At 44.0% G+C, this 21,321-nt stretch overlaps 1 protein-coding gene across 1 annotated transcript in view; it reads left to right on the top strand.

Annotated features, from left to right (window-relative positions):
* The first annotated feature begins 2,586 nt into the window (after positions 1-2,586).
* Positions 2,587-21,321, top strand: part of CLGN (calmegin) — a 629,426-nt gene continuing 610,691 nt past the window's right edge. Inside the window, 1 exon segment of the mRNA XM_029603388.1 lies at positions 2,587-2,661. The gene's annotated coding sequence lies outside the window, so the exon portion shown is untranslated.

Raw genomic sequence — 21,321 nt, 5'->3', positions numbered from 1 at the left:
TGTGCCTGATACTTCACTTTCGATGCATATCCAGCATGGCTCTCTGCTTCAACAGCATGGGAGAAGAATAAACTGATACCTCAAGCATATCCAGCATAGCTCCCTGCTTCAACGGCAGGGGAGAAGATAAACAACCAATAAGGGCTGTATAACATAGTCTGAGTAAAACAAATAAGCATGGGTGTAGCTTGCTTATTGCGGCGGTTACTACCCCTAACTTATCAGCTAGATATTCACTTGGATGCAGCTCCATCACTGCTTTCTACATTAATGGTGGGGGTGGAAAGGAAATAGAACCAAGAGCTAAGAGAAACAGATAAGTATGAGAGAAAAAATGTGTGAAGCTTGCTGGGGAGACTGGATGGGCCATTTGGTCTTCTTCTGCCATCATTTCTATGTTTCTAGACAGTATAACTGAATAAATTAATAAATGACACCTGAAAGACTTTTTGTCAGGATCTAGACAGGACTGCAGGTTGTGTCTCCCAATCTGCTGGAGTCAGAGGAAATACTGGAGGATGGCAGGTGGCACACCCGTATATCTAGGGGTGCTTTCAGTTTTCTCTCTGACTCCATCTGCTGGAGGGGAGGCATAACCCAGCAGTCTGGACTGATCCTGGTAGGTACAGGGAAAATCCCCAGGTTTACAAGGTATCCCGACATAAGAGAGAAGCAGGCAACCCCTGCAGCAGCCTCTCACCGGGGCGCTGTGAAATAGATGATCTGCTCCTCCAATATTAGGGATGTGAATCGTTTTAGGACGATTAAAATTATCGTCTGATAATTTTAATATCGTCTTAAACCGTTATGGAACACAATACAATACAGATTCTAACGATTTATCGTTATAAATCGTTAGAATCGTGAGCCGGCACACTAAAACCCCCTAAAACCCACCCCCGACCCTTTAAATTAAATCCCCCACCCTCCCGAACCCCCCCCCCCAATAACTTAAATAACCTGCGGGTCCAGCGGCGGTCCGGAACGGCAGCGGTCCGGAACGGGCTCCTGCTCCTGAATCTTGTCGTCTTCAGCCGGCGCAATTTTCCAAAATGGCGCCGAAAAATGGCGGCGGCCATAGACGAAAAAGATTGGACGGCAGGAGGTCCTTCCGGACCCCCGCTGGACTTTTGGCAAGTCTCGTGGGGGTCAGAAGGCCCCCCACAAGCTGGCCAAAAGTTCCTGGAGGTCCAGCGGGGGTCAGGGAGCGATTTCCCGCCGCGAATCGTTTTTGTACGGAAAATGGCGCCGGCAGGAGATCGACTGCAGGAGGTCGTTCAGCGAGGGTTCCGGCGCCTCGCTGAACGACCTCCTGCAGTCGATCTCCTGCCGGCGCCATTTTCCGTACGAAAACGATTCGCGGCGGGAAATCGCTCCCTGACCCCCGCTGGACCTCCAGGAACTTTTGGCCAGCTTGTGGGGGGCCTCCTGACCCCCACGAGACTTGCCAAAAGTCCAGCGGGGGTCCGGAAGGACCTCCTGCCCTCCAATCTTTTTCGTCTATGGCCGCCGCCATTTTTCGGCGCCATTTTGGAAAATGGCGCCGGCTGAAGACGACAAGATTCAGGAGCAGGAGCCCGTTCCGGACCGCCGCTGGACCCGCAGGTTATTTAAGTTATTTGGGGGGGTTCGGGAGGGTGGGGGATTTAATTTAAAGGGTCGGGGGTGGGTTTTAGGGGGTTTTAATGTGCCGGTTTTTCGATTTTTCGATTTTTAACGATTTTTCACGATATTTTACCCCCCAAACGGCAACAATACGATTCCCTCCCCCTCCCAGCCGAAATCGATCGTTAAGACGATCGAGGACACGATTCACATCCCTATGTAACTGCGCAGTGCAAACCCTCTGGGGACAGGGAAAGAGCCTGTAATCCGCGTTGAGGTGCCGAAAAGCAGCATATAAATACATGAAATGAAGAGTAGGGGCTGGAAGTGAAGGAGTTCGATTCCATGAACCCCTGAAGACTGCACAGCTGTGATGCCTCTCGTCTCATCATGCTGCAGTGAAACGCACAGCCATCTTGATTTACTAACATTTGCAACGCAAATAACACGTAATGACGTACTTACGCACTAACGTTTAGTGAACGTGACTCCATTTTGGATTCATATTTTGTATTGTATTAATACGAACGCTATCGCGAATATCTAACCCGTCAATTAAATGACGAAACAATAGTCTGATCATAAGCTACACCTACTAGAGACCACGCTAGCTATTGCTTGTTCAGCAGTTTGTAAAATGTTTGTTCAGCAAAACCAGAACGCATGTGTGAAAGATAAGAACTGTAAAGTGTATAAAGGTTTGCTCCAGAGGGGGCGTGGCATGCAGTTGTACTAAGCCGTTGTCTTAGCTGCATCTTGCTGGCAATAAAAGTCTATCTTCACGGATCAGTTGTCTGGGCCTTCTTACTGACAGAAAAAGAGACGGTTACAGAAGGGGGCTCGAAAAGTTTACTTCTCTTTTACATTGTTTCTATTTCTGCAATTTTATTTTTGTACATAAGTGAGAAGCGATTAATAACCCCGACCAAACTACAAATTACCCACCCACCGGTTTCAATTTGACTTTTCCCCAGACGGCAAGCAGGCGCTATTTACCTTTTAAAACGAGATGTGAGCCGGGCACCTGGTCTTGGACTGGGGCAGAAACGAGAGAGTGTAAGGGAGAGCATTCTCCATTAGCCGTAAGCGCTACCTACGCCGTACAACCTGCGCTCCGGGCACTAACGTTCTCGAGGCGAAGCTTAACCCGCTGCCGCTGCCGCTGGCTGGGTGAGGTGGCAGTGCGCTTGCGCGAGGCTGGCCGGAGGTGTGTGTGAGGCGGTATGCGCGCGGCAGGTTCTGCTCGAGGCGCTTAGTACTCGGTAACATCGCTGCCTTGGATGCTGAAGGAGCCGGAGTTAGTCGCAGGTGCGTTAGTGAGGGGAGGAAACTGCGTGTGGGTAAACACGTCTTACACTCTATAACTATGTAGCCCCGAAGTTTCTTTGGTGATGTAGAGCTTCTAATAGGTTGTCTCATGGGCGCTTTTTATTTTTTTGTACCCTTTCCGGAAAAAAAGAGATTGTTGGTTGCTTAGTTGCCTGGTGAGGACTCGATGATATGCGCCTGTTGGTGTTACCTCAGGCGAAAATCTGGCTAGTTTTTAGGTTCAGGAAGTGGGTTGAGTTTGCACTCCTTTGCGCTGCGCTTGGCTTCGTTGGAGCTTTCTGGGGCCGCGGTTGGCACCGAGTTGGTGAACTTGAACCTGTTTGTGTAATCTTTGTAATTGGAGAGCGGGCTGCCGGCCTGCTGTATCCAGTTGGTCAGTGAGTGTGAGGGCTGGGTTGTTCCCTCCCTCCCCCCCCCCGTCCGTGAGATTTGGTGGGGAATGGGGGAGCTTTGTCCGTTATTTCCCCCTCCCCCAGCCCCGCTGTGCGCATGCTCTGCAGCCCTCGCGAGCTCTTGTGGGTCAACTTTGGTACCTGACAGAGGGCTAGGACTCTCTCGGGGGGTTCTCTCTGCCTCTCGAATAACATAACACGCGGGGTCGACCCACACCCCAGCTTATGTTGTTAATTTGATGCCGCTACCTTTCCCTTTCAGCATTCATCAATTAGTTATTTTGCCTTTCTGCATCCATCAGTTTCCCTCGGCTCCCTCCCATTGGTAACTCACGGTCCTGTTTAAGCTCCCATCGGTAACTGCAGTGTGTGCACGGGGCTATCCGTGAACCCGTCGCAGTGCGCGTGGCGCTGTGACTACTACTATAATTAAACATTTGACTAACGTTACAGGATGTTCACAGCGCAGTTGGGATACTTATAAGAGACAGTCCCTTGCTTTGTGGAAATTAGAAAGCGCACGGTATTATACTTTCTAACGATTGTGCAGTTTTGTTGCCCTTCGTCCCTTTAGCATCTATGGGTGATATAAACTACCTTCATTTTTGTTTGTGGCCCTCCTACTCATTGCCTTTTTTTTTGTCACTTATGTTTGTTGAAGTATTTCTTTTTTACATATAAATTAGTGTTTGTCATTTGTGTATAGTAATAAGAAATAGAAGAACAGACATTTCTGTTGCAGTCATCTTCCCATAGGACTCTGAACGGTGCCCTGGAGGAAAGTTCAATTGAGATCAACAACAATTAGATCTATATAAACTATAGATGTAAGGAAAAGAACCCAGTGTTAATATAGTAACAATAATAATCAGTGGATGTTATTAACCTGGTGACTTTGGAAACATGGTAATGTTCAATTTAGAATATTATGCACTAATCAATTTTTCCATAGATGCAAAATTGGAAAGATTTTACTTTTTTTTTTTTTTTCTTTCAATTGTGGCTTCACACCTTGTTCATTTTTCATTTATTATTTTGGACTAGAAGAGCTATGTTTGTTGTAATTACCCCTGTTCGTTGTAATGTTTTTTCTAATTTGTTTTAGTAATATTATTTTAGCAATATTATTTAAGTATCCCTGGTCCCTGTTCGATGTAACCCCTGTTTGATGTAATGTTTCTTCTGTTTCGATGTAAACCAATGTGATATGTCTTTTGTCATGAATGTCAGTATAGAAAAAGTTTCAAATAAAATAAATAAATCTTTATGGGAACTAACCTCAGTCTCTAAGAGATCTGGAATCTAGATTTTTCAAAGCACCAGAGAAAGAAAAGGGGTTTATAACATTTATCTATTTTTGTATACTACATTTAAATTGTATATTGTTTAACCATTTTCTATCCTCTTTTCTATTTTTCCTACTCCAAGTTTGGCCACCTTGTTAAATGTAACTGTACCTTCTGTCACCACAGTTCTAGTTCTATGTTCTTAAGTTCTATGTATTTTATTGCACCCCCATTCTATGTAAACCAGCAAGATATGTTTTCATGATTGCCGGTATATAAAAACTTTAAATAAATAAATAAATAAAATAAAGATAAGCAAGTAACATAAGTGATTGAAAGGAAAAGATCATCCAGTCTACCTAGTTATCCTTTACATAACTGCAAAAGCCAGATAGTGTGTGTGACCACTTACAAGACTTCTTTTTGTTTTGATTCTCACTTAGTTCCTTCTGGCACCTGCCTTTCCCATGCCTAACCACAAGGCTCTGTAATATTCTAAATCTGGGTAAGCAAATTTTTTGAGCTATGGTCTCCTCCATCAATTCATATATATAGATAGATATATTCAGTGAGATAGCCATGTTGGTCTGGTGTAACAAAAATGACAAGAGAAGGATGGCACCTTTTTATAGACTAACCAATTTATAGAGGCATAAGCTTTCGAGGACAGAGTCCACTTCATCAGGTGCAAGAAGTGTAGTATAGGCAATGGGTAATATTTATTTATTTAACATGTTTTGTATACCATAATTTGGTTTCGCCATCAGAATGATTTACAGTAATCATGAAGTAAACATAGTTAAAGCAGGTTGTGTGTTGGTTATTACATACTAAAAAGTTCTCCTATGGCTTAGAATGGGTTTTAAAGTTGAGGTGGACAAGAAGGTATAAATGTTGGATAATGTGGGCAATAAAATCCCAGATCTGCAAGTCCTAATGGTGGAGACGGACTTGGACATTGTTGCTGTCACGGAGACGTGGTTTACAGAATCTCATGATCTGGATGCTTGTTAAGGAAGGACAGAGGATAGGAAAGGGGAGGAGTGGCTCTTTATATCAGAAACAATATCCAAGCATCTGAGCTGCAAAGAAGAATGGGTAATGAAGAAGCACTATAGGTCAACCTAAAAAAAAGATGGGACATCCACTTTTATTGGAGTGGTTTACAGGCCTCCAAACCAAAAGGAAGAGCTTGACAGAGATCTGGTTGAAGACATCCAAAAGATGGAAAGAAGGGAGAAGTGGTGATCGGAGACTTTAATTTGCCGGATGTAGACTGGAGAATCCCATCTGCAGAATCTAACAATAGTGGAGAAATAGTGGATGCTCTGCAAGGAGCTTTGTTCAAACAAATGGTAATGGAACCCACAAGAGATGGAGCTATACTCTATTTAGTGCTCACTAATGGAGATAATGTCTCTGATGTCCAGGTGGGCGCCCACCTCAGCACCAGTGATCATCAAACGGTATGGTTTAATATCACAAAAAGGATACGGAAAAGAAGCACACGGACCTGAGTTTTGCAGTTCAAAAACACAGACTTTGATGAAATGGGGAAGTACCTGGAGGATGAACTAGTAGGCTGGGAGAACGAGAGAGATGTGGAACAGTGGACCAAACTAAAAGGAGCAATTACCAAGGCAACTCATCTACCGTATTTTTCGCTCCATAAGACGCACCTGACCATAAGACGCACCTAGGATTCAGAGGGGGAAAATTTAAAAAAAATAAAATTGTGCTAAACCGGCTCTGCGTCTGGGCGTCTTATGGAGCAAATTAGGGGAGTGCATAGTTTTTTTTTTTTCTCCCCATTTTGTTTTCGGGTCTGGGGAGGGCCATTTCGGTCCACTCCCCAGATCAGAAAATTTTTCTTTCTGTGGGAACCCCCCCCCCCCATCCCAACCCTTTAAATTAACAACCTCCACCCCCCCTGAACCCCCCAAGACCTGCCGAATTAATTTCCTGCAACCCCCCACCCTCCTGACTCCCCCAAGACCTGCCAAACGTCCCTGGTGGTCCAGCGGGGGTCCAGGAGCGGTCCGGGAACGATCTCCTGGGCGTGAGCCGTCGGCTGCCAGTAAACAAAATGGCGCCGACGGCCCTATGCCCTCACTATGTCACTGAGACCGACCGCTGCTATTGGTCGGTCTCAGTGACATAGTGAGGGCATAGGGCCGTCGGCGCCATTTTGTTTACTGGCAGCCGACGGCCCTATGCCCTCTCTATGTCACTGAGACCGACCAATAGCAGCGATCGGTCTCAGTGACATAGTGAGGGCATAGGGCCGTCGGCTGCCAGTAAACAAAATGGCGCCGACGGCCCTATGCCCTCACTATGTCACTGAGACCGACCAATAGCAGCGGTCGGTCTCAGTGACATAGTGAGGGCATAGGGCCGTCGGCGCCATTTTGTTTACTGGCAGCCGACGGCCCACGCCCAGGAGATCATTCCCGGACCCCCGCTGGACCACCAGGGACGTTTGGCAGGTCTTGGGGGGGGTCAGGAGGGTGGGGGGTTGCAGGAAATTAATTTGTCAGGTCTTGGGGGGGGGGGGGGGGTGTAGGAAATTAAGTCGGCAGGTCTTGGGGGAGTCGGGGGGGGGGGGGGGTGTTTGTTAGATTTTTGTTTGGTTTTTTTTTTATATTCGCTCCATAAGACGCACATACATTTTCCCCCCACCTTTGGGGGAAAAAAAGTGCGTCTTATGGAGCGAAAAATACGGTATATGTTAGAAAAGTAAAGAAAAGCAAAAGAAAAATGAAACCTATCTGGTTCTCCAAGGAGGTGGCTGACAAAATAAAGGCTAAAAGAACAGCGTTCAAGAAATATAAAGGATCCCAAAGGGAGGAGCACAAAGAAAAATATCTGGTAGAACTGAGGGAGACAAAGTAATCAAGATGGCAAAAAGTCAAGCGGAAGAAAGGATTGGTAAAGAGGTGACAAAACATTTTTCAGATACATCAGTGAAAGGAGAAAAGTTCAAAGTGGTATAGTGAAATTGAAAGGTGAAAACGATCAATGTGTGGAGAGACTAAGAAATGGCAGAAATATTAAACTAATACTTCAGTTCTGTGTTGACTAAAGAAGACCCTGGAGAAGAACCATCGCTAGTTAACAAGAAAATAGAGGGAAATGGAGTAGATGTAACTCCATTTACAGTAGATAATGTATGGGAAGAGCTGGGGAAACTGAAAGTGGACAAAGCCATGGGCCTGATGAGGTTCATCCCAGGATACTGAGGGAGCTCAGAGCTGTGCTGACGGGTCCACTGTGTGACCTGTTCAATAGATCCCTAGAAACGGGAGTGGTGCCGAGTGATTGGAGAAGAGCGGTGGTGATCCCGCTTCACAAGAGTGGAAATGGAGAAGAGGCTGGTAACTACAGACCGTTTAGCCTCACCTCGGTGGTGGGAAAAGTAATGGCGTTGCTGTTAAAAGAAGGAATAGTGAACTATCTACAGTCGGAAGAATTGCTGGACCAGAGGCAGCATGGATTCACCAGGGGAAGATCCTGTCAGACAAATCTGATTGACTTTTTTGACTGGGTAACCAAGGAATTGGATCAAGGAAGAGCACTTGATGTCATCTACTTGGACTTCAGCAAAACTTTTGATACGGTTCCACACAGGAGACTGGTGAATAAAATAGGAAGCTTAGGAGTGAGTGCTAAGGTGGTGGCCTGGATTACAAACTGGTTGACGGACAGAAGACAATGTATGATCGTAAATGGAACTTACTCTGAAGAAACAGCGGTGTTGAGTGGAGTGCCGCAAGGGTCGGTGTTGGGACCTGGGTCCTGTTCAATATCTTTGAGTGACATTGCGGACGGGATAGAAGGTAAGGTTTGTCTTTTTGCGGATGACACTAAGATCTGCAACAGAGTGGACACGCCGGAAGGAGTGGAGAGAATGAGACGGGATTTAAGGAAACTGGAAGAGTGGTCGAAGATATGGCAGCTGAGATTCAATGCCAAGAAGTGAAGAGTCATGCATATGGGGTGTGGAAATCCGAATGAACTGTATTCGATGGGGGGAGAAGGGCTGATGTGCACGGGCAGGAGAGAGACCTTGGAGTGATTGTTTCGCCGACTTCAGATCGTTAGACACTATGTGACAAGGCGATAGCTAAAGCTAGAAGAATGCTGGGCTGCATAGAGAGAGGAATATCGAGTAAGAAAAGGGAAGTGATTATCCCCTTGTACAGGTCCTTGGTGAGGCCTTACCTGGAGTACTGTGTTCAGTTCTGGAGACCGTATCTCCGAAGGGACAGAGACAGGATGGAGACGGTCCAGAGAAGGGAGACCAAAAAGGTGGAGGGTCTTCATCAAATGATTTATGAAGAATCTAAATATATACACCCTGGAGGAAAGGAGGAGCAGGGGTGATATGATACAGACTTTCAGATACTTGAAAGATTTTAATGATCCAAAGACAATGACAAACCTTTTCCATTGCCAAAAAATCAGCAGAACCAGGGGTCACGATTTAAAACTCCAGGGAGGAAGACTCCAAACCAATGTCAGGAAGTATTTCTTCATGGAGAGGGTGGTGGATGCCTGGAACGCCCTTCCAGAGGAAGTGGTGAAGACCAAAACTGTGAAGGATTTCAAAGGGGCGTGGGATAAATACTGTGGGTTAAAGTCTAGAGGATGTGAATGAAGAGAAGATGCATGGGGGTGGCTTGTGGGAATGATGGCTACTACCTGGAGTTGAATATCCTTATTCAATAAACATATACACGGTTAATGCGACTCCAACATTGCTCTATGCTTCAACGGCAAGAAGAAATGTGGAAAAAGGGATTTGCATCCACACAAAAGCAGGGGAGTAGCTTGCTTGTTAGGACGGTTACTACCCCAAACCAAAAAAGCCTGATACTTCACTTTCAATGCATATCCAGCATAGCTCTCTGCTTCAACAGCAGGGGGAATGAAGAAAAGATGTTTTATATTCAGACATCTACCAACAAGGACTGAATTACATAGTCTGGGTAAAACAAATAAGCATGGGTGTAGCTTGCTTGTTACGGCGGTTACTACCCCAAATCAAGCCTGATACTTCACTTAGAATACATATCCAGTGCAGCTCACTGCTTCAACGGCATGGGGAATGAAAGGAGGATTTATATTCAAACAACCAACAAAGACTGAATGTACAGGCTGGATAAACAAGCGTGGGAGTCGCTGGCTTATTACAGCAGTTACTACCCCAAACCAATTAGCTGGATACTTCACTCAGGTGCAGCTCCAGCACTGCTATATACGATGGTGGGGGTGGAAGGGAAATAGAATCAAAAAAGTTATTTAAAGGGACAAGAGTAACAGAAAAGTGTGAAAGCTTGCTGGGCAGACTAAATGGACCATTTGGTCGTCTTCTGCTGTCATTTCTGTTTCTATGATTTGTCCAGTTAGGTTAGTTACAGCAGGTATTTACGGTTCAAGGTATACTTAAGAGGTTATTTATATATGATGATAGGGCAGTTGCTCATTGACTTAGAGGTTATGTTGATCGAAAGATGTGGATTTTGTTTTGGGGTTGGGTGGGAGTCTGGTAGTGTGGATGATTGTGAGTGAGTTTGAGTAGGCTCTGGTGAAAAGCCAGGTTTTTAGCTCTTCTTTTTTTTGAAAGTTTTGATGTTTGGTTGAGTTCTTATTTTGGTTGGTATTGAGTTCCATAGTGCGGGGCTGGCGATGGATATAGCTCTCTCACTGGTTGTGTTCAGATGACTGGTTCTTGCATGAGGGATTTTGAGGAGGCCTTTATTCGTTGAGTGTAAGTTCCGTTTTGGGGCGTGGATTTCGATGGATTTGCTCAGCCAGTAGTTTTGCTGTTCTGTGATTATTTTATGGAGGATTGTTAGTACTTTGTAGTCTATTCTGTATTTTATTGGGAGCCAGTGTAGTGATATAGAGAGAGAGATATATGAAAATATGGATGGGGGAGAGGATACAGAACTCATTCCCTGTACTACACTTCATGCATCTGCGAAGTGGACTTTGACCTTGAAAGCTTATGCTTCAATAAATTGGCTATCTCTCTGAAGATCTGAGCCCTGGATTCAGCTGTATGAATCAGCTGAATCCAGGGAAGGCCCTGGATTCAGCTGTATGAAGTAGAAACCTATCATGAAGAAACTTGCTCAATTACAAGTAGAAACCTTAGTTGTCAAACTGGACTATGCTATTAACACTGCACACCCTACCTGTCTAATTCAGTGCCTTCTCTTTCTGTATCCTCTAAACCCCTCCCCCATCCTCATATATATTATGGGAGTTTAGTGAGGTGTGAAGGCAACACAGGCTCTGCAGATTGAGAAGCCCTTTGGCTAGGTCCTGCTTCCAGGATTAGTATCTGGCCATGTGGTAGGCTGTGGTGGCTCCACGCATTTTTTGTGTTAAGTCAACACGTGCGTCGCACCTACTTGTGCGTGACTTCTGTTTGTGCGTGTACTTGTGTGGACTGTTGTGCACGCTTTGGCAAGTAGTTGAGCGTGTATTGTGCACATTCTTGGCTGTGTCGCTGAGCGCGTATTCAGTTCATATCTTACTGAGGAGTGCAATAAGCTAGGACATGGCGCCGGTGTAAAAGAAGTCTTAAGTGCTTAGCAATTTGTGTCGCTTGCCATATAAGGGCAATACAGCTGGATTTTCTGTGAGCCTCTTTCAGTTTGCCTGGATGCTCGAGGTGATTTGCCTTTTACTGATTTTGCTGAAGCTGGCCCATCCCCTCAATCGGCGGATAATGGGATTGGGACTGGAAGCGACACAATCAATATGTCCCCTTCTTCAGTTGATCGAATGACAGAGACATCATCAGGAGATGCTTGCTCAGAGGACTTAAGGTTTGGCCCTATGGGGCCTGGTATGGACTGACCTTCCTTTTTCCTGGGTAGAATTTTTCCAGGGACTGCAAATATTTCTGCAGGGGCGCCCTTCGGAGTCTGTGATGCCTCCTAAACCGGGGTTGCGGGACTGGGGTCTCCTCTTCTCCGCTACCACGTGCAAACTCTGTGGTGCAGCAGTCTCTGATTTTGTTTGGGAGAATGCCAATCAAGATGATACAAAGATTTGGGTTTCTCCCGTCTTGAGGAAAGGGGATTTCCCCCAGATTTAGAGCCACATAAAACTCTGCTCCTCTTCTTTCATAGAGATGAGTTACTGAATCTGTTATCTCAGACTCTGAAGGCACTTGGGGTGGCTGGTGGTGACTCTACAAGGGCACAGAAGAAGGACCCCCATATTTGTCACACTATGCAAAGCATCGTGTTTCTTTCTCCTCCTAGATGTGATTCAAGAATTGATTGACCTTGAAAGGCGTGCACCAGAGGCTAGTTTTAAAGGGGGATGCGGCTTAGCGGGTTTGTATCCCTTGGATCCGAAGGCAAAAGAGCACTTCTGTTTCCTAAAGATGGATGCCCTGGTATGTTCTGTTGCTAAGTGAATCACAGTTCCGGTGGAAGGAGAGTCAGTTCTAAAAGATGCTCAGGATTGAAGCTATCCAAAGCAGGTCTTTGAGGCTACGGCGATAAATTTGCAGATTAGTGCGAGCCACCAGAGAACAAGAAGCAGTCTTTCTCCCTCAGGAGTCTGAGGGACTGGTTTCAGGTGGCAGAGCGGTAATGGAACTGGGAGCCAGTGCCTTAGCTGATGCGAGCTGTGACCTTGTTCACACTGCCGCCAGATGAGTTGCTTCCATGATAGCAGCTAGGCGTTGCAGTGGCTATGAACTTAGTCGGTAGACACTAAGTCCAGGCTCACTAAATTGCCCTATATGAGTTCTATTTTATTTGGCAGTGAATTGGAGAAGATGGCAAATAGGGTGAATCCCAGGGCCTTCGTTTGCCAGAGGATAAGAAGCCGGCTTCACGTCTTGTTCGGGCAAGTTGCTGCTCTTGAGGCTACAGGCGATTTCGTCCTTATAGGGGGTCTTCCTCTCAGAGGACTCATCCCTTTGGTAGGTCTCAGTCCTTTCGCTCTAGAAGGCCTCGGAAGGATGCCTGCTCTGGGAGTGGAGCCTCTTGATCTTTTCAGTGAAGGTTTGCAGACTCACCTGCTGGTGTATGAGATAGGCAGGCTCCTATCTTGCTTTTATTAGAGGTAGGTCCAGATCACATCGGACCAATGGGTCCTGTAAGTAATTCGGGATGGATATGTTCTAGAATTCCTTCACGCTCCTCTGGATGCCTTTATGATTTCACCATGCAACTCCCCTCAGAAGAGAATGGCAATGGAGACTACCTTAAGGAGGCTATTGGACTTCCGAGCATGGAAGAACTTACGTTTGTTACAGTCCCTGAAGCAGCAAAGCGAAACGTACGTCAGACTAGACCTAAGGACCAATTGTCTTCCGAGCGAAACAGCTCCTTGGAGCGCGTTAGCGCCCTTTGAAAGAAGCAATTCCTGAGCAACATACAAGGAAGGTATCATTCCACATTTATTTTAAGAAAAAAACTAAAGAAAAGTTCATAAAAATAAGATATATTCAGCAATAAAGAACATGGACCTATGATTAAATGTGATCCGTTGTGGCAATACATAAAGCGAAAATTGCTTGTATGCCCACGGGTGTTATGATGGTCCTCTATATAAAGTCATATATATGAAATATTGCACATTGAAGAAAAAACCAGGATTTCATAACGTCTTAGAGTGAGACTTCAATTACCCCAATATTGACTGGGTAAATGTATCATCGGGACACGCTAGAGAGATTACATTCCTGGATGGAATAAATGATAGCTTTATGGAGCAATTGGTTCAGGAACCAACGAGAGAAGGAGCAATTTTAGATCTAATTCTCAGTGGAGCACAGGACTTGGTGAGAGAGGTAATGGTGGTGGGGCCGCTTGGCAATAGTGATCATAATATGGTCAAATTTGAATTGACGAAGAGGAACAGTATACAAATCCAAGGCTCTCGTGCTAAACTTTCAAAAGGGAAACTTTGATAAAATGAGAAAAATAGTTAGAAAAAAACTGAAAGGAGCAGCTACAAAAGTAAAAAATGTGCAAGAGGCATGGTCATTGTTTAAAAAAAAAAAATACCATTCTAGAAGCACAGTCCAAATGTATTCCACACATTAAGAAAGGTGGAAAAAGACAAAACGATTACCGGCATGGTTAAAAGTGGAGGTGAAAGAAGCTATTTTAGTCAAAAGATCTTCATTCAAAAATTTGAAGAAGGATCCAACAGAAGAAAATAGGATAAAGCATAAGCGTTGGCAAGTTAAATGTAAGACATTGATAAGACAGGCTAAGAGAGAATTTGAAAAGAAGTTGGCCGTAGAGGCAAAAACTCACAGTAAAAACATTTTTAAACATATCCGAAGCAGAAAGCCTGTGAGTGAGTCAGTTGGACCGTTAGGTGATTGAGGGGTTAAAGGTGCACTTAGAGAAGATAAGGCCATCGCAGAAAGATTAAATGATTTCTTTGCTTCGGTGTTTACTGAACAGGATGTTGGGGAGATACCCGTATCAGAGAAGGTTTTCATGGGCAATGATTCAGATGGACTGAATCAAATCACGGTGAACCTAGATGTGGTAGACCTGATTGACAAACTGAAGAGCAGTAAATAACCTGGATCGGATGGTATACACCCCAGAGTTCTGAAGGAACTAAAAAATGAAATTTCAGACCTATTAGTAAAAATTTGTAACCTATCATTAAAATCATCCATTGTACCTGAAGACTGGAGTATAGCAAATGTAACCCCAATATTTAAAAAGGGCTCCAGGGGTGATCCGGGAAACTACAGACCGGTTAGCCTGACTTCAGTGCCAGGAAAAATAGTGGAAAGTGTTCTAAACATCAAAATCACAGAACATATAGAAAGACATGGTTTAATGGAACAAAGTCAGCATGGCTTTACCCAAGGCATGTCTTGCCTCACAAATCTGCTTCACTTTTTTGAAGGAGTTAATAAACATGTGGATAAAGGTGAACCGGTAGATGTAGTATACTTGGATTTTCAGAAGGCGTTTGACAAAGTTCCTCATGAGAGGCTTCTAGGAAAAGTAAAAAGTCATGGGATAGGTGGTGATGTCCAGAGAGTAGGATTAAATGGACAATTTTCTCAGTGGAAGGGAGTGGGTAGTGGAGTGCCTCGAGGATCTGTATTGGGACCCTTACTTTTCAATATATTTATAAATAATCTGGAAAGAAATACGACGAGTGAGATCAGATTTGCAGATGATACAAAATTGTTCAGAGTAGTTAAATCGCAAGCAGATTGTGATAAATTGCAGGAAGACCTTGTAAGACTGGAAAATTGGGCATCGAAATGGCAGATGAAGTTTAATGTGGATAAGTGCAAGGTGATGCATATAGGGAAAAATAACCCATGCTATAGTTACACAATGTTGGGTTCCATATTAGGTGCTACAACCCAAGAAAGAGATCTAGGCGTCATAGTGGATAACACATTGAAATCATCGGTTCAGTGTGCTGCGGCAGTCAAAAAAGCAAACAGAATGTTGGGAATTTATTAGAAAGGGAATGGTGAATAAAATGGAAAATGTCATAATGCCTCTGTATCGCTCCATGGTGAGACCGCATTTCAAAAAAGATATAGTTGCGTTGGAGAAGGTACAGAAAAGGGCAACCAAAATGATAAAGGGAATGGAACAGCTCCCCTATGAGAAAAGACTAAAGAGGTTAGGACTTTTCAGCTTGGAGAAGAGACAACTGAGGGGGGGATATGATAGAGGTGTTTAAAATCATGAGAGGTCTAGACCGGGTAGATGTGAATCGGTTATTTACTCTTTCGGATATTAGAAAGACTAGGGGGCACTCCATGAAGTTAGCAAGTAGCACATTTAAAACTAATCAGAGAAAGTTCTTTTTCACTCAAAGCACAAACTCTGGAATTTGTTGGCAGAGGATGTGGTTAGTGCAGTTATAGCTGTGTTTAAAAAAGGATTGGATAAGTTCTTGGAGAAGTCCATTACCTGCTATTAATTAAGATGACTTAGAAAATAGCCACTGCTATTACTAGCAACGGTAACATGGAATAGACTTTAGTTTTTGGGTACTTGCCAGTTCTTATGGCCTGGATTGGCCACTTTTGGAAACAGGATGCTGGGCTTGATGGACCCTTGGTCTGACCCAGTATGACATGTTTTTCATGATTTAGTATGGTGTCTGTTTTCATTTTGGACATAGACATCACTCTGTTAGAGAATGCTTTATTTTTTTTTCTATTTTTCAGAAATCCACAGATAGAAAAACCATATTGAGCTACAATAGTAGTCACCCTCAACCATTAAGTGAAATTATACCATTTGGACAGTTTTTGTGCCTGAGGCATGAGCCTGTAGATTAAAAGGATAAGCATGTTTGAAATCTGATACTATTTCCTGAAAATTTTTAAATATTGGTGCACCCTTTTATATACTGGTATTTGTAGAGAGACCCATTCCAGAAGCGATATTCTACGGTAATGATTCAGAGGAAATGAAACAAATCTTAGTGAAATTCGAAGATGTACAAAGGCAAATTGACAAAAGAAAGAGTAGCAAATCACGTGGACCAGATGGCATACATCCCAGAGTGCTGAAAGAACTGAGAAATGAAATTGTGAACCTACTTTTGGAAATTTGTAAGCTATCATTAACATAGTCTATGGTATCCTGAAAACTGAAGGGTTGCCAATATAATGCCAGTTTTTAAAAAGGGATCAAGAGATGATCTAGTGACATGCGTGCCAGGCAAAATAGAAACTATCATAAAGAACAAAATTGATGTACATATAGATGGGCATAGTTTAATGGGACAACATGGAGTTAGCCAAGGGAAATCTTGCTTCACCTATTTCCTTCATTTTTTTGAGGGTATAAACAAACATAGACAAAGGTGAGCCAGTTGATATATTGTGTATCTGCTTTTCCAGAAAGCATTTGACAAAGTCCTTCATGAGATACTTTATGGGAAAGCGTCCTATTGTGGATTGCTAAGTGGTTAAAATATAGATGCTCAGTTAATTCAATAATCAAATAAAAAAAAAAAAGAGCTAATGAATCCTACTTGTACCACAAAATTACACAACTATATATAGGACCAACAACCTAATTGAAAATGTAATAAGTATCAGGTTTGTAGTGCTCTAAAACCGTAGTCCACAGGGTCTTGCCCGCATTGGCCTTCAACCAGTATCATTTGTTTGAACACATGGTTCATCTCGTATACTTCTTCCCAAATTCTTAAAAACTATTCCCAATTTTATTTAGCCAAAAGCCTTAGCCTATAAATATTCCCAAACTGTTATGCCTGCTTCAGGGTGTAAACGTCTCTTTTAGTCAGTAAGGAGGTCCAGACAACTGATCCATAAAGATAGACTTTTATTGCCAGCAAGATGCAGCTAAGACAAAGGCTTAGTACAACTGCATGCCCCTCCCCTTCAGGAGCAGACTCTTATGCACTTTACAGTTCTTATCTTTTAAACATGCGTTCTAAGCATTGCTGAGCAAGCATATTCCGGCTGAAGGGGCTACTGACCCCCTCCCTAGACACCCTGGAACTTTCGTGAAACTTCTCCCATGTTCTGCAGGAGAGGCTGCTGGGACTTGCAGTTCTGGAAAGGAATTTGCGAGTCTGCAGTAATACAGCCCATCACATAATACATCCATTGTTCTAATCTAGGTTACAGCAGTGAAAGCTTATCAGAGAATAAGAACAGCGAAGCCAAAAAAATGAAAATGTGCAATGTGCTGACAGAGTTTCTCAATGTCCTAATTACAGCTGTATTGCAGACTGTAAGTAAACCTGTCATGAAGCAGGGAATTCTGGTACATGAAGTCCTTTGTCAGGTTGAAGCGTTCAGAGCCCTTCATTCCCCCCTTTGATACTTATCATTCTCTATGAAAAGTATCACACCATCACAACGCAACTGTGGAGCTGAAAGAAACAGAAACAAGAAAAATTAGCAATTTGAGTTCTCAGGGGGCCCTAATTTCCCAAACAGTCCGATGGTTTCTTCACGGGTTTGAGACGGATGGGCCCTATTGGCTCCACCCCCCTTTGTAGCCCGAACTTGTCATGTATGGGAAGATGGCCCAGGATAAACATGAGGATGGTTAAACAGGTTCTATAGGCTCAGAGGAATACATGTACAGTGACAGAAGCTGCGTGGCTGTTTTGCGTTCAGCAATGTCCTTCATCACCCGACGAAGGCGGTTTGAGCAAGAAAGGAATAATTCAGGGTCCTAAAAGACAAAACAGAATTAAACTGGCTAGGATAACAAACAAGTTCTTAAATCCACCGATCATGGAAAACCAACCACGGAATCCATTGGTCCAGTCCCAAGCACTATTCCACTGCTGGACAGGGATGTGTGCCATCTTGACCATGCGATCAGTGATGTCTTGGATAACCTTGTTTTGGTCATCTACCTGTAAACAACAATTGGAGAGGTTAAATGTTCCACAAACCCTCCTTCCTGGGCCAGAGGGTAATCTAAAACCAATCTATTCTGGTACACTGCAGTCATAATCTTGGTATTTTGTTTTGCCCAGAGTTTAAGAGCGAAAGCAGTCGTTAGTGATGAGCTCCAGGACTGTCTGAAGCCTGATAATTCGATGTAATTAATACTGCTTGGAAGGGTTCCCGAGTTGCCCCTTTTTGCTGCTTCATCTGCTCTCTGATTTCCTTGACAATAGGGTTTGATTTCCTGGTGTGTGCTTTGCAATGCATTACAGCCACCTTGCGAGGTAGCCAAACTGCGTCTAGTAATTCACGTACTTCTGATGCATTGTTCAATTGTTTTCCCTCTATAATGCTCCATGCACTTGAATTGTAAGGAAGGCATATTTAGAGTCTGTATAGATATTTACAGTTTGTCCTTCTGCTAACTGCAGAGCTCGGGTAAGGGCAATTAGTTCAGCTTTTTGTGCAGACGTTCCTGGGGGAAGAGGTTGAGCCTCAATGATTTCATCTTCGGATACAACAGCATATCCAGCAGAACGTATCTCATGAATGATTTGGCTGCTCCCATCAGTGAATAAAGTCCAAGCTCCTTGCCAGGATTGATCCCTCAGGTCTGGTCTACTGGAATGTATTGTAGTCATGACTTCTTCACAGTCATGGGCAACTGGTTCAGGTGCCGGCATAAGAGTGGCCGGGTTCAAGTTTTTGCTGTCTTGTATTTGAAGTTCAGGTGTTTCACACAGTAAGGCTTAATACTTGACGAGACGTGAATTAGTCATCCATTTTGGTCCATGAGTCTCTAGCAGTCCTTGAATAGTATGAGGAGTTGTTACTTGTAAAGTCTGTCCAAATGTTAGCTTAACAGCTTCGGGTATCAGTAAGCATGCAGCAGCAATGCTTTGAAGGCAACCAGGCCATCCTTTTGCAACATCGTCCATTCCTTTTGACAGATATGCAACAGGTCGTTCCTATGATTCAAAAGTTTGAGTCAATACCCCAATGGCCATTCCTTTCTTTTCATCGATGAACAGATGGAAGGGTTTCATTACATCAGGTAATCCTAGAGCAGGGGGTGAGATCAAGGCTTCTTTCAGTTGATGCAGATTTGCTAGTTCATGTCCTTCCCACTGGAAGGGACGAGATTCCGATTCTTTTCCTCGTAACTTGTCGTACAGGGGTTGGGCAATAATCGCATAGTTGGCAATCCACAATCTACAGTATCCCGTAGCTCCGAGGAACGCTCGGAGCTCTTTCTTGCAAGTGGGTACAGGTTGACCTCGTATTGAACTAGTACGAGAGATTCCAAGACAACGAGTGCCTTCACGGGTTTGGAAGCCCAAATATTCCACTTCCAATTCACAAATTTGCGCCTTCTTTTTACTTGCACGGTATCCTTTGGAGTACAACGTCTTTAGCAAGTGGAGGGTGGCTACTGCACATTCAAGATACGTTTCTCGAAACAACAGAAGGTCATCCACATACTGTATCACTGGCCCATACATGACTTGGTACATCTTCAAGTCTTTTGCCAGTTGCTCACCAAACAACGTAGGTGAGTGCTTGAACCCTTGAGGCAAGCGAGTCCATGTGTACTGCTGCTTTATTCCAGTGTGCGCATTTTCCCATGTGAAGGCAAAAATCTTCTGACATTCCTCCGCTACTGGGACTGAGAAGAAAGCATCTTTGAGATCAATGACACTGTACCACTTTGACGCAGGAGAGACTTGAGCCAAGATTGAATATGGATTTGGTACGAGGGCTACTAGATCTGCTACTTGATTATTCACCTTCCGTAAATCCTGTACTGGTCGGTAATCAGTAGAACCAGGTTTCTTTACGGGCAACAAAGGGGTGTTCCACGCAGATCGGATTCGCCTGAGAATGCCCAAATCATACAGTCTCTGCAGATGTATCTGGATTCCTTGCCTGGCCATATATGGAATGGGGTATTGAGGTTGATTGATCACCTGTGCATTCTGTTTCATCTCTATCCGTATGGGGGTAGCGTCGATAGCTATTCCTCCCGGATTCTGTTCAGGCTGTATGCTCCTTGTCGCCTCCCCCGCCATCTGCCAGTGGGGGTTGTCCGATCTCCTTCCTCCTCGGCCCCTTTGTGTCGGTGCAGGTCCATTTTTGTCGTTAGTATTCACTGCAGGGCTCCCGTATTTCTTTTGCCATTCTTCACAGTCTCTCTTCCAATGGCCTTCATTTTTGCAGTACGCACACTGATTCTTTCCCAAAGGGGGTCTTGTTCCCCCTCCTCTTCGCGGTCTGCCATTGTCTTGGCTCCTTCCCGTCCGAGTGTCCTCGAGAGCGGCGGCTAACAGTCACTTTCTCCTTCATATGTCTACTTGCTTCTCTCTTTTCTCTTCCACTTCTCTATTTCCACATACCTGGTCTGCTATAGCTTTTAACTGGCTGAGGCTCATGCCCTCAAAGCCCTCGGCCTTCTGCAGCTTCTTTCGGATGTCGGGTCTATTATTAAGTTCCTGGTTGCAGGGACGGGCCCTTTTCTTCTCTTCCTGATCCCTGTTCCCATACATCTCAAAATACGATGAAAAGATCACAGTCCATCTGGAAATTGAATAGGTGACCTGCGCCTGGAGGCAAATCAGTTCTGACGAGGCTGAGAAGCTGCAAAACATTGCTTCCTTCATACTTGTAAGTTTGGCATTGGGTTAATTCAATAAAGTCAACCTGGATCTGCAGGCTTTAGGTGTGCAGGAGTGATGATCAAACCCTTGGAAGCCTTGTACCAATTACATTGCAAACACTAAGAACATATGGTAATAGCCAGAGCCCAGCCCCCACCAGTGGTAAAAGAACATAATTGTAATATATATATATATATATATAAATGTGTGTGTGTGTGGGTCACTACTTTATCATTTGGGCCGACTCATATTTGCTCTTGTTCCTAATCTTGCATAGTGGCCCTTTCTCTTGCCCACAACTTCCAATAATCCTTATCTTGCGCCTGCCACTGAATCAAAATTTTTAATATTAAGTCTTTGTTTTCTCTGTGGGTTTTTTTTTTTTTGGTTTTTTTTTACAAACGGCATCCTGTAATTCCCACAGTCAGAACTGCAGCTGTCTTATCTTGCCGCTTGCTATGCTCTGCATATTTAACAAAGCTTTAACAAAGGTCCCATTCTTAATCATTTCTCCTCTAATTTTCCCAGAGACAGCTTTAAAATAAACTGCGTCAGCAAAAGAGAGTTCATACTTTATCATGCATTCCAATGTAACTTTTAAATAACAGATAATATATAGGAGACAAGTACGAACAATA

The sequence above is a fragment of the Rhinatrema bivittatum genome, chromosome 1 (genome assembly GCF_901001135.1).
Source record: "Rhinatrema bivittatum chromosome 1, aRhiBiv1.1, whole genome shotgun sequence".
Lineage (NCBI taxonomy): Eukaryota > Metazoa > Chordata > Amphibia > Gymnophiona > Rhinatrematidae > Rhinatrema > Rhinatrema bivittatum.
The sequence above is the reverse complement of the archived record's forward strand: the minus strand, read 5'-3'. Positions and strand labels throughout refer to the sequence as shown.